Source organism: Pinus tabuliformis, chromosome 6 (assembly GCF_031772625.1).
Source record: "Pinus tabuliformis cultivar Carrire ecotype Pingquan chromosome 6, CPIR1, whole genome shotgun sequence".
Lineage (NCBI taxonomy): Eukaryota > Viridiplantae > Streptophyta > Pinopsida > Pinales > Pinaceae > Pinus > Pinus tabuliformis.
This window is the reverse complement of record NC_142292.1, coordinates 212,188,619-212,203,248: the sequence shown is the minus strand read 5'-3', so window position 1 is coordinate 212,203,248 and position 14,630 is coordinate 212,188,619.

The following is a 14,630-nucleotide window of genomic DNA, read 5'->3' as shown; positions in this document are numbered from 1 at the left end:
TTACCTCAAAATTATTCCTTGGAATAGGCTAGTTAATAATTTCCTTCACATTGTCTTGATCCATCTTCAACCCATCCTCAGGAATTACAAATCCCAAATATACCAACTCTTTCTTCATGAAACTACATTTCTTTATATTTATCAACAATTTCTCTTGTTTCATGGTACTAAAAACTAACTTGTGATGCCTTAAGTGTCCTTTCCTTGTCTTATTGTACACCAAAATTGATCTAGGAGGACCCTAGAGGATTGATCCAAGTGGATCTTCAGAAAAGTACCAGTGACATAGTAAAATGCTCAAAACTCAAAGTGGAAGAGTCTGGATAAACATAGCATCGGATTGACACTACAAGAAAAAAGGACATTGGTGAGGGGCGAAGAATGTCACCATAAGCTCATTGGTGATGGTCAAAAGAGCATTTGTCACCAAAAACTGAACGTCACCAAAGGTGGCGTCGCCAAAAGTATAGGTGTTATAATGACATACAAAGTCCGTCACCAATAATGATTTATAATGATGGATAGTGATCGTCACCATTTCATATGAGCAATGGTGATGGACCATAGCCTCCGTCACCAAAGATGGCGTCGCCAAAAGTATAGGTGTTGTAGCGACATTCAAAGTTCGTCACCAATAATTATTTATAATGACAGATAGCGACCGTCACCATTGCATATGAGCAATGGTGACAGACCATAGCCTCGGTCATGAAAAATTGAACATTACCAAAGGTGGCGCCGCCAAAAGTATAGGTGTTATGGTGACATTCAAAGTCTGTCACGAATATTGATTATAATGACGGATAGTGACCGTCACCATTTCATATGAACAATAATGATTTATTGTGATGGATCTTTAATGGCCATCACTATTGGTGCATATATATGGTGACGTTCATTGACTGTCACCAAAAGCCGCATTGCTAGAAGTATAGGTGTTGTAGTGACATTCAAAGTCTGTCACGAATAATGACATAATGACGGACAACGACTGTCACCATTTCATATCAACGACAACGATTTATGGTTACGAACCTTTGAGGGTCGTCACTATTGATGCGTATATAGGTGGTGTTTGTTGACCGTTACCATTTCATATTTTTGGTGAGGGTCGAAAAATGTCACCAAAGCTCATTGGTGATGATCAAAAGAGCCTCTGCCACCAAAAATTGATTGTCGCCATTCCATATGGATGTCAGGGCACGATGGAATCGAACCACCAACCTCTTGCTTGTAAAGCAAGTGCTCTTCCTTTGAGCTAGCATCCTTTAAAGAATTATATTTTTAAAAATTAGACCTTGAAACTTCATAAATTGTAAATTCAACAACTTTCAATAAATTAAAGTCTTAGCAATATTTTACTAAACAAGCAAAGCAACATCGACGTTGTAGGTCCCTACCTAATGGTTATTGAAGTTATGAAAATTGGGTGGAAGGAAAAATAGTTATGTATAAGAGAATCAATATGTTCAATTGAATACTCAATTAGAAGTGAAATTCTGAAGACATTTATAACCTATAAATGACCTATAACTATCAAATGCACCAAATATTGCAAAGAAAATGTCATAAGTGGATAGCATATGGAAGAAGAGGAGGCAGGGACTTGGAACCCTTGTACATCTTGGCATGCCTTAGCACTTGGCACATCTTAGCTTGTTTGACATGTCTTCGTACTATTTGGCACATCTTAGCATGCCATAGCATTCCATAACACACCTTGGCACTCATGACCTCACAACTAGCATTGCATTTTTCCATGACTTTGGAACCTTACATTCACTAGAACAACTTGGCACTCCCTAGTTGTCATGCCCTCTGTTATCCTCCATAATTTCCTAGGCTGATGAGGAGATCGATGGAGGTAACTGCAAACCAAAATTTTAGTTTGGTAGCTAGCTCTACCAAACCAGAGAGGGCTCTCTCTATGAAATCACAACCAAGAGATGACTGGAATGCAAAGGATTTTAGGGTAGATAGTTAGGCTCAGGTGGGTTTTTGGAAACTTTAGGGACTTGGAACTCTATCCGCCGATGTCTTGTCTGGCAGGGACTTTGTCAAGGAGGCAAGGAATTGGAACTCTGTCTAGGATAAAGCACCTAACATGCATGACAGAAGCTCCCTAGAATAGATTACCTCCTACTTAGAAGAGTATTCCCTGCTCAAAATATAGAACCCTTCTCTATTGTGCACTTTTCTTAAAGATAAATCTGTGCATAAAATAGTACTAAGAAAAACACCTATATTAAGAAAAGTGAGCATGTAAGTCAAACTATAAAAGTATAATAAATATGGCTCTATATAAGTTTGGGAAACACTAGACAAGCATGCTTTCATACAACAACAATAATATGCCTAAAATCGATGCGATTCTTTCATCGTTGCTATACCCTCACAACAAAACTGGAATCTATAGCATGTAGCCCAAGGCTGTATGCATCTGCTGAAGGTGTAGATTGAAAGGATCTCTTGAGATGAAGTATTATTGAAGGAGAAACACCTTCAAAACAATAGATAAAGTCTGTTGTGAATTCAACCCATTTGCACACAGACTAAGACTGCTACTGGGTACACATCTCCGCTGAATGGAAACTACAATGTATTGTAGTGCTGCTGAAGAAAAAACACCTTTAGTGCAACATGGATAAAACTCTAATAGATATTGTCACTGTGGCCTCGGTTGTCGATGATCTCATCAATATAGGTAACAACTTCGATAATTGAAAAACCAAAAGGTGAGATGCATAGATCATTTGAAATGACATATTTGGGCATACTTTATTATTGTTTAGGAGTGTTAGTATAGAAAATGCAAGGTAGCCTATTGCGTCTTTATGTCACAGGCCAAGGATGCGAAGAAATACATAAAATATTAAATAGCATGGTATAAGTCGATTGCAGGTTCTTTTGAAATGGGAATGGAATTCTCCTTGTGCGGGTTCTAATATAGTGGGTATAACTTTAAATAAGAAACTGATAGTTATGGGGTTGAAATTGTCTCACAATTCATGAAAAGTCCCAAATTTGTTCACTAGAAAGAAGCAGAGCGAGTCGTCAGGTTTATGGAAGGGAACACCCTATTCGCAGGAAGATAACTTGAAATTAGTCAAGCATATTATTTCTCATCTTCTTGTACGTGTGTGCTTTGAAAAGATAACCACATCCAAAGACTCAATAACAACTCTGGTAAAGTTTATAGATGTGAAGCACTTCTGAGAAAACCCATTGCTTAATGACAATTGAGCAAGGAATATGTCAAAGGATTCAATCTTGCACTCAGTCATAAAAAGGAAGTTGGGGTATCCAACATCTTGCCAACAAACCGACTCCAACCATAATGTGAAAGGCAGGTTAACTGCGAAACCTCTTTCCCACTTTTTAGTATTGTTCCCTCTTGAATTCCAACAGGTATCTGGCTGCTTAGATCCACAAAACTCGTGCCAGGTAAACTCTGCATGATACAATTGTGACGTGCAAGTTTGACACACGCTCTAGTTTCCCTCTAAAAGAGGGTAAGTCAAAATATTATGACAATCTTAATTGTAATTTGATCATACACTATTGAGGTATTTCATGGAATAAAAAATATACTATCAATGCACTAATGAAGAACTCAAAATAAATGACTTTCTTATTGCTACAATAGCGCCTCTTGGGATTCTCGGATAAAATACCTAACTTGCATGGAAAAAGCTTCCTAGAATAGAGTACCTCCTATCTAGAAGTGTGTCCCCTACTCAAAATATAGAACCCTTCTCTACTGTGCACTTTTCTTAAAGATAAATCTGTGCATAAAATAGAACTAAGAAAAACACCTAAATTAAGAAAAGTGAGCATCTAAGTCAAACTATAAAAGCATACTAAATATGGTTGTATCTAAGTTTGGGAAACACTAAACAAACATGCTTTCATACAACAACCATAAGATGCCTAAAATCGATGCACTTCTTTCATCGCTGCTACAACCTCATAGGAAAACTATAATCTACAACATGTATCCCAAGGCTGCATGCATCTACTAAAGGTGCAGACTGAAAGGATCTACTAAGATGAAGTATTGTTGAAGGAGAAACACCTTCAAAACAACAGATAGAGTCTAATGTGCATTCAACCCATATGCACACAGGCCAAGGTTTCTACTGGGTACTTTTTTCCCCTAAATGGAAATTGCAGTGTATTGTTGCTCTACTAAAGGAGAAACACCTTCAGAGAAACACAGATAAAACTATAACATATATTGTCACTATGGTATCGGTTGTAGAAGATTTCATCAATATAGGTAACAACTTCGATAATTGAAAAACCAAAAGGTGAGCTACATAGATCATTTGAAATGATAGATTTGAGCATACTTTATTATTTTTTAGGAGTGTTAGTATAGAAAATGCGAGGTAGCTTATTGCATCTTTATGTCATAGACCAAGGATGCGAATAAATACAGAAAAGATTAAATAGCATGGTACAAGTCGATTGCAGGTTCCTTTGAAACAAGAATGGAGTTCTCCTTGTGTAGATTCTAATATGTTGGGTATAGATTCAAATAAGAAATTTATAGTTACGGGGTTGGAATTGTCTCACGATTCATGGTAAGTCCCAAAGTTGTTCAGTAGAAATAAGTATAGCGAGTAGTCAGGTTTATGAATGGGAACACCCTATTCACAGGTAGATAACTTCAAATTAGTCGGGCATATTATTTCTCCTCTTCTTGTACGTGTGTGTTTTGAAAAGCTAACCACCTCCAAAGACTCAAGAATAACTCTAGTAAAGTTTATAGGTGTGAAGCACTTTTGAGAAAGTCCATCACTTAATGACGATTGAGTGAGGAATATGTCGAAGGATTCAATCTTGAACTTAGTCATAAAAAGGAAGTTGGGGTATTCAACATCTTGCCAACAAACTGACTCCAACCATAATGTGAAATCCAGGTTAACTGTGAAACCTCTTTCCCACTTTGTAGTATTGTTGCCTCTTGAATTCCAATAGCTATCTTGTTGCTTAGATCCACAAAACTTGTCCAGTTAAACTTTGCATGATACAATTGCGACGTGCAAGCTTGACACACACTCTAGTTTCCCTCTAAAAGAGGGCAAGTCAAAATATTATGACAGTCAACTGTAATTTGATCATACACTATTGAGGTATTGTATGGAATAAACAATATACTATCAATGCACTAATGAAGAACTCAAAATAAACGAATTTCTTGTTGCTACAATAGCGCCACTCTTGGGATTCTCCAAGGAGCCACTAATTTATACACATTTGGAATCTTTACTTGGTTTGCAGAAAGATTAAGCAATGGTAGTGATCACTCTTTGCCCTCCCATGGAAGGTCTATACAAAGTCAACAATAAATTGATTTAAAAGTGAGGTATATGTCTGACAAATAGGAGTCCGACTCTTCAACTCTAATTTAGTGGCAAGGAAATATTCAACTGTAAATGCTTGATCTTCTACAGTGTAAATTTCTAGATAAATGGTTAGCATAAATCTATCCATTGTCCACATATCCCAAAAAACCATGTATGTCTGGACTCTAGTTGTGTGTAAGAGAGGGGAGATCACATAAATAATCCATTATCAAAAGAAAAAGTTAAAGCACAACATTCTATGGAGATTTTTTTTTAAATTTTATTACATACCTTAGAAAGTTTGAAAGGACATAACTGAAGCTTCCCTCTCCTTCCATACTTCATTAAATATGCCCCTTTTCCAATGCAAATGTGGCTTGTAGAATCACAATCAACGAATAGAATATGAAAAGTAAGTTTAATGAATTAAAGTAGCTTTGTTATACTTCAAGCAAATGGACTATGAGAAATTGGATTCATTCTCTACAAAAGATGATATAGCAAGATCTAATTACATTTTTAACTGAAACAAAGGTAAATTGGATTCATGCTCTGCAATAGACGATATAATGAGATCTAATGACATTTTCAACTCAAACAAAGGTAAGTTGAGTAAGCTCAAGCTCCAAAATGATGGCATCCAACTTCTGAGTGGCAGTTACTGTATATATCTATCTAGAGGCTATAACATAAATATATTTGTTATATGTGAAGATAAAAAAATGAAAGGAATGTGAAACTTTGACCATCAACTATAAGTTCCTTTCAAGGACTAGATCAAACCATAACATTGTTATCAAGGTAATCAACTCACCTATGCTAGTACGCTTCTAGTAGTTTCATGATAAAACTCAAACTCATTAAACTTCAAACAACATAAATTAACCAACAATATGTCTGAGGTTGGTTACCTAAGGATTACATCATACTAAATTACCTTTTGCATCTAACATTGAAAATGACTGTGAAAGAAATGAAGACAAATCAATGATTATGATGGATGCATGTGATGAAATAAAATTAAAAAAGACCTTTCTTCTTACTACTGATGAGCCTTCTAGGGGATTCTTGGATGAAGTTGATCTTGATATGCTTTCTGAAATCAAAGAGACACTTTCTAGCTACTCTGATTTGACGGACAACAACCCTAATGCTTATGAAAATGAATATGGAAAGCAATAAGCATCAATGAAACTGGTCTTGAAGAAGGTGTCTCAAAGTCTAATATAGATAGTATTTTAAATTTCTACAGCTAGCAGAGGGTTTCCCAGTTGGGTTCCATAGAAAATTTTGTTTTTTTTTGCTATAGTGTGACTATGTTTTATTTATGTTCTATTCCACTACAAATTGGTAGAGATACTTTTTGTCTTCGTGCAACAATTAGCTTCAGACTTATTCATTCAAGCAGTAGCATAATTTCAAGGAAATTCTACACAATGGACAATTAATCTATATTTTCACTTATATCTTTTGCAAGTAAAATTCACAACTAAATTTTCATCCAAAGTGTTTAGGTTACTAACAAGTGGTATCACAACATATCTCAACATTGCAAGGCATAAATCATACTATTCAATAAGGTTGAGACTTGAGATACACAAGTATTCCCAAGTTATGCAAGCAAGAAAACTGCTGATTTTTAGTTCTAATCTATCCAACCAGAACAAAATTATGCCATTTTCAATGCCCTTTAGTCAAAGTTATTCTTGGCCTCATTCAACTCAATTAAGAATATGTCAATATTGTTGAGATTTATTCTTCAGTTCATGCTTCTAAGTTATATATTTATGCAACCTAATATATCATTTATGTGAAGTCATTATCCATTCAAAATTATTTAGTCTGTCCAGTGCATCTACCTAATTTTCTGATCAGTTTCTGGGAAGACTCTATCAGACCTTTGCAGTAGAAAAAAGACTGTTTTAGTACCTAGTGTTATAAAACTCTAATCTGGAAAAAGTATTTTGGGTTGTTTCCCTAAAAATATTTACAAAATTTTCAATCCCAAAGCCATTTCAGCGAGAATTTTAGTCAGGGAGAAATTTAGTATTATTTTTGGAAAATTTGAATGCAACTAAAAAAAATTCTTTCCGTTTGCTCAAAAGATTCCAGCACCAAATACGAGTGAATTCACAAAACTTAAGATTTGGAAATAATTGAATTTCACTTTGCTTTTCTAGGACCATATGTGAGTGAATTCACAAAACCTGAGATTTGGATTCTGGAAACACTTAAATTTCACCTCATTTATTAGGATGGGAAGTTCCCTGAGATGCAAACATGTAGCATTAAGGATCTACTTTGTTTGTTTAAGGACAATGTTCAGTTTATAAATAGTGATATAAGAATCCTTGTATACATTCTTGACATTGTTCTTTGGTCACAACTAATGAAACTGAACTCCATCAATACATAACAGGCAAGGTAGAATGTAAGAGAGCGTTTACTTTTCAACATATACTCTGACAAAAATAAACATCTATACACTCATATAAAGTTGTCACCACACCAAAAAAGGAATTAAAAACCAAAATAAAAATAGGAACATGCTTGGATTGTTATGGTTACTCTAACAAAATGTTAAATAGGATCAATATGTTAATATGGAAAATAGTGTAGTTGATTATGATTTATTGAGCCCAAGGGGTTAGCCCAACCGAATGTCATTAATGTTATTGGGTATTTGGCTAGTTTTGTGTTGGCAGGTGCCCTGTTTGAAATCCCTTGGGTGAGGTGCACTAGTCAATGCCAATGGGTTTACCAGGGATACCATCCATGAATGTGGGGAAACATCCATTGGGATTCCCTAGAGAGTTTTTATTGGAAAGAATAAAAGTAGGATTTCCTAAAGAGAAATTTTGGGATGCATACAATGTACACCCAGTAAAATCAACTCTCTAGAGACAAACCATAAAAGAAGGAAAAATACAGATGCTTTTACCTATGTTCCCTTGTGAGTGTGTGCCTCGTGTGAGATTTTACTATGGAGATCACCTTCTCCTTTGCACCTTCAACTTTGTGGACTCCATTTTCATCAGGTTTACTAAATGAAGTGCCATTGTTTAGTTGATGATGTAAATTGTTACTTCTTTTAGATAATCTTATACCTAATATCTCATTAGAAACACTAGGTGGTGGTAGCCTATTATTTCCAACATCCCTACATGAGATCTCCTCTGTTATCCTTTTTGGATTTTCCAAATAGTTAGTAGTTACATGAATGTGTCTATCTTGACTATAGCTAGTTCTTGATCGTACATGAGCAGTTAAGATTCTTCTGCTCACAACACTTGACCTTGCATTTCCCATAAATTCTTATAAATCATTTTTTTATGACCAGAAGATGATCCTTGCAAATGTCTTCCATCTTTATGAGAATTATTCGGACCTATATTATCTTCTCTTGATGTTAGAGTACGTTCAATCATTGCCCATGCCTTATCAACATCAAATTTAACTGTATAATTTTCCATCTCTAAAACAGGGGCTAAATTACTTCTCCAAGCTGATTCAAAAAAGAGAAGTGACTTGCTATTGGGTGTGGGTTGTACAATTTCATCAGTCCCATGTTTGGCCTCAAATCTATCAAGGGAAGAGCTAGGTGAAAACTGCTAAAATCCTTTTCCCGGTACAGACCAATTGTCATGTAAAGCCTATACATGCTCTTGAAGTATGTGCTGACCTAAGAGAGTTTTTGTCCGTACAATGGATACTTGGGATGTAGTCCCAGATACTTCAGTTTTCCTAAGTGAAGCCCTTGCCGCATTTGGAAATCTAGGAGATGGATTTGGAGTGCTTTGTCGCAAAATCCTTCTGTGAATTGTTCTTACATGAGTTGGCCTTATCTTTGTGAGAGGAGCATAAGAAGAAGAAGGTGGTGATAAATTGAGCTCTAAGTTTATTCTTTCTACAACCATCCCAACTGGAGCATCTTCCACAAATCCTCTAATTCCTAAGCTTCATCCCCGTTGTCAAAATCAAGCACAAAACCTCAACATCTTCCTCATGTGTGCTGGACTATCCAGGGATAGATGTTTGATAGCCTTGAAAATACCAAACTCCTTTAGGGATAGCCCTTCCAAGGCCAACACAATATGTATGATATGTTGAATCATAGCCATCACACAATAATCAAAGACCACCATCACCAGCCTCATTACAATCCAAGCAAACTATATTTACATAGGGATCAAGAAATCCCATTACTTCTTCTTCTGAAGGTTGATATACCTGCCAAACAAAACCAAATCATAAAAGAAAATCATCCTTCAAATGTAGAACCAACTTCTTAAACTTCAACCCTACGTATGCAAATAAATAATCATGCTTCGTAAGAAAGATAGTAAGATAAAGCCAAGTGAATATCTTTAAGAAATCCAACAAGGTGTTGCAGCTAGAAATTGATATCACCAAATTGTAAATCACCAAAAAACACAAGGATTGATAGAATAAAAGGATGAAATAAAATGAACTAGACCCAGGGGAACTGTTGGAGAGGTAAATCCCCTCTGCGGACAGAGGCGATCCCACTAGCCCAAAATGGGTCTAGCAACAATCAAACAATGCTATCATGCAAGTTCCTAATTGCAAATTAAAGGTGGATTATGAGAACCTACTTGGATTCCAACGCTAGTGTTGTAGAAGAGTTGACACTCCCATTCCTTTGCTCCGGCCGATCACGATCCTCACGATCTCCGTGAATGGACACTTGCACATGCAAAGAACGATACGAATACAAGCATAAAACCCAATAGATGCAATTATATATCGGTCAGAAAAGATATAATTCAAACATCATCATAATGAACAGCAAGAATGGAACCATAATGATAGTCATCTATTATTGATAATCAACAAAGGAGTATACAACCATAGTTCTGATGTCAAATCCTCCTTTGGCTGGTGATCAGCTACATATGTCTTGCAAAGCTTGTCGGGATCGGGAACAAGCCTCTCTCTCTCTTTGATTATAAGTGCAAAGAAGACTCTTACAATAATCTCTCAGACTTCTGACAGTATCATTCTGCCTATGCTCAAAAACTAGCTTGTCAAATGCACCAGAACAAGCTTTTATAGATGGAGGAGGAGGAAGAGATACAATGAATCCAGACATCCATGGGATAAGCATTATCCTCGAAAAGCTATTATGGATAGAGATACGATGAATCTCGACATCCATGAGATTGGCATTATCCTTGAAAAGCCTCATGAGTCGAAAGGAAAAAACTTTCGGGCGTGCGTTTGTTAAAAAGCTTTTCCAAACTTGGTTGGTGCGGGTAAGACTATGAGACAGAGCGCCAATTGGCGCACCCTCTTTGGAGAATTTCCCCCATTGGCGCGGGTGATACACTGTGGATCCGCGCTAATGGAAAAAGGGGACTTTTTAAGGATAATCTGCAGGAGATGTCTTCAAGGCATATGAAGTCCATACTTAGGGGAACATAATGCAAGTGTTTTCAAGTTATGTCACTTCTCACAAGTCCCGGAATGAGTCCTCCAAAGTGCGGGAAAGGGGTAACAGGGACGGTGACAAATGGTGACAAATTACTGTGTAACAGATGCCCCCTAAAGCATGAGGCCCGAGAGAGAGAGAGGGGTGAAATGCTTTACAAGAACACATGCAGCTGCCGCCAGAGAATCTGCATAGAGAGATACAACTGATAGCTTCAGTACATGATATATGTGGTATGGGCACAGCCATCCATAACAGAGTACATAATAATCTAGATCCATGGTATGGGCGCAGCCATCCGGTGAGGATCGATGAATAGACTCAGGCATGGTCGCAGCCATCCAGTGAATGAGTCATGTAACAATAATCCACAAAATCGCAGCCTGGATTCCAACAGACAAAATCCAGGGTCTTGCGCTCCATCTCGACCCGAACAAAAGTACAAGTTCAAGCATGTGAATATATGAGTTGAAGTCGAACATGCATGAACATCGTCTGATTACCAGTCAATAATGAAAACTGTTAACAGACACAAGAGGTACCACCAATAATGACAATGGCCCTCAAGGTACTATAGGTACAATCTACGGCGTGCGAATCAGTGAGCTGGCATCGAACACCCGTAGAATTATTCGATCGGAGGCCAATGATGAAAACCTCACGTCGAACACGAAGAACCTGCCATTGAGGCATGCAGGCTCCAAGGCACCGGAAGGGAGTCTCTAGATCAGCTTCCTGGATAATGAGCTGAAGTCGACAGGAAGTGACCTTGATCGAAGGTGGGCCATAGTGTTTCCCACATCATCGACACGAGACAGAGAAAGAATGTTGTGGTGGATCAGAATTATGTGAGCTATCAGAAGGAGGTTGTTATTCTGTAGAGGTCAACTTCTCTTGAACATATCGACGGCACGACAGTGGAATTGGTAGTATTTGACATCAATGGATCAAAGGTCATGGTGACGAGGCAATGAGCAGATGAGAGGTCAAACAGGATTACCCAAATCCACGGAGGCAAGTGAAAAACGAGATGAGATGTCCCCACCCAGACACGAAAGCAGACAAGTGCCATGTTCAAGAGCGACATACTGCCGACACGACAATAATTATGGTTCCATTTTCCCCCACCATTTCTGGCGAGTACCCCAGTTATTTTTATTAACAAGCTTGACGGGGATAACATATCCTTGTAACGTCATCTCGACGGACTCCAATGTCATCAAGTTTTAACGAGTCTAACAAAGGAAGAACTCGGTGTCTTTTCATGTTTAGAGAGTTTGAAAAGACAACAGAAAATAAAACTCCAAGGGTGTCCTTTTTCGTAAAGTTGTGTCTCTCGAGCCCGAAAAAGTATAAAACAATGCTCGAAAGAACTGCCCGACCATTACGATCGAGGAGTACTTTTCATGAGTAGTGATTTTGACCTGAAAAAGTGAAAAAGTGATCGAAACCACGTCGCTTCGTAACCGTTAACGAACCTGAAATGACAAGGGTTCGACGATCTTTTCGTTTTTTACGCGGTCGGAAAAGAGTTTAAAGACGACTGCCTCTTATTTACGTTTAACGAGTCAAGAGGGATAACTCGACGATCTTTTCATGTTTAGCGAGTCAGAAAAGAGCTGAAAGATGACTCCACGGTGACTTTTTCGTGTATATACCAAGTCCGAAAAAGTATAAAATACAACTCGTTTCACCATCGAAGTTGCATAAAAGACCTGTCGTTGCACAAAAAGCAAGCATAAAATCCATTTTCGACCGAAAATATATTAAAATATTCAAAACATAACTTTTTAAACCTAAGTATAAGTCAAAAAGTTTATAAATATGGTGAAAATGGTAAAAAATAGAATTACTTTTACTTTTTACCTCTCTGAATAGTAGCAGTGGTCTGTTTGGGGAGTGAACTTTAGATGGTGATTACAGCCAATACGTGCAACCATTCGGGATTTCGTCGGTTCCAGGTAAGAGGCGCTTCCCTTAGCTCCATTTCCATACATTTTTTATGCATTTTGCTTCCTGATTGACCTCTGCAAGGGGGAATTAAAAAATTTAGGGCTTCGCCCATTAGCGCGTGTATCCGGCACGAACCCGCGCTAATGGGGCGATTTTTCTAAAGGGGTCGCGCTCATTGGCGCGACTGTTTTAGAAACAGTCGTGCCAACTGCGCAACTTAATTTTCCGATTGAAATTTCCCATTGCATTTTGAATTTAACTGGATTACAAGTTTACCAGTGATCTAATTGTGGTTTATGTGTGCCTGTGGGTGCAGGAAAGCAGGCAAAATGGTAGTAGAATGGAAGGAATGAGAACATGATGCTGAGGATGCTTTGGCCCTTGAGGATGAAGGGTGCATGAATGCCCTAAGGGATTGTGGGCTTAAGAAATTCTTTCTTACGCCTTACATGCGCGCTCAGCCCAAGCTACTACAATTCATAATTGATCTGTGGGATGTTGATGACCAAGTGTTCCGTTTACGGGACCAAGTGCTGGGGCTCGATGTGTCCGATGTCTATTTCATCACGGGGTTATCACGGAGAGGGGCGAGGCCAATTTTGACCGGGAGTAGACCTTCCGGGGAGAAGATGACTGAAGTTCGAGACCGAGTGTGCCCAGGGGCGCAATTTGGAAAGAACAGTGCAAAGGTGGATATTCCCACCGTTCCGGACTTGGTTCTCAGGGTGATACTATTCACCATTACTCGAGCTGCAGGAGTGCAGGCGCCCCATGAGGCAAGCAAGAACCATCTTCTGTTGGCCATAGAATGACTGGGCCACCGCAGTGACTACTAACATCAAGAGGCAGCTTACAAAGTGCAAGCGAGGAAAGGTAAAGCAGTTTGGGTATGGTTCGATCGTGGTATCATTCTTCTTGGAACGATTACCAATTTTTCAGGGATAGGGAGCTATTGTGGCTGATCCTTTGCCACGAGAGCCTAGGATGGCTCGCTGGGCAGCATTGATGCCCAGGGGAGGAGGGGGCCAGCAGATGTCCTGGAGGCCCGAGTTCTTCATATGGCTCCGCCGTCAGCTGATTGTGGTGGAAGACTGGCCCTATGCAGGGACCGACTTCACCGGAGACCCAGATCTCCCATTGCCCGAGGGAGAGGAGTGGGACGAAGAGCTGGGTAAGATCTCTTTTTGTTTTTGATGTTTTATATGTTTTTTTTTTTGTTAGTACATGTTTGTCCTAACAAAAATTGTATATACATACAGATGTTGGCCTAGAGCGACCAGTTGGCATGTCTCCCATCGCTCGGAGGAACCAGCCTGCAGCCGACCCTCAGGAAGAGGGTGCTGAGGGGGATGAACTGATTCAGAATCTCGAGGGACTCGCTCGAGGGATTCCTGATTATGCTAGACTGGGAGATATGCCATTTGCATACCAGAGGCACATAGTGGGAGTGCCTAATCGTGTCCATCATCTGTTGAGACGCTTGGTGCGCGCGGTGTTGTGCTATCATGAGCACCACCGGGACTAGACTCCTAGGTTTCTTTTTCCTGCATTTTTTTTTTTTTTGAGAGACATATCGTCTCCGGATGTATTTGAGAGGAACATGTATTATTTTTTGGACTATATGATGCACGTGGTGCAAACATTGTGACACACACACACACACACACACACACACACACATATATATATATATACATATGCCTATTTCTATGGTTTTATTATTGTGCTTTATATGCTTTCTTGTATGATGTTTTACATATTACGCAAATGTCTATCTAATACATGGTTAGCCAATGCATCAGTTAATGTGTTCAATTGTCTCGGAATATGCTGATATGTGATGAAATCAAAGTTCCTTTCTAACAATCTCACAC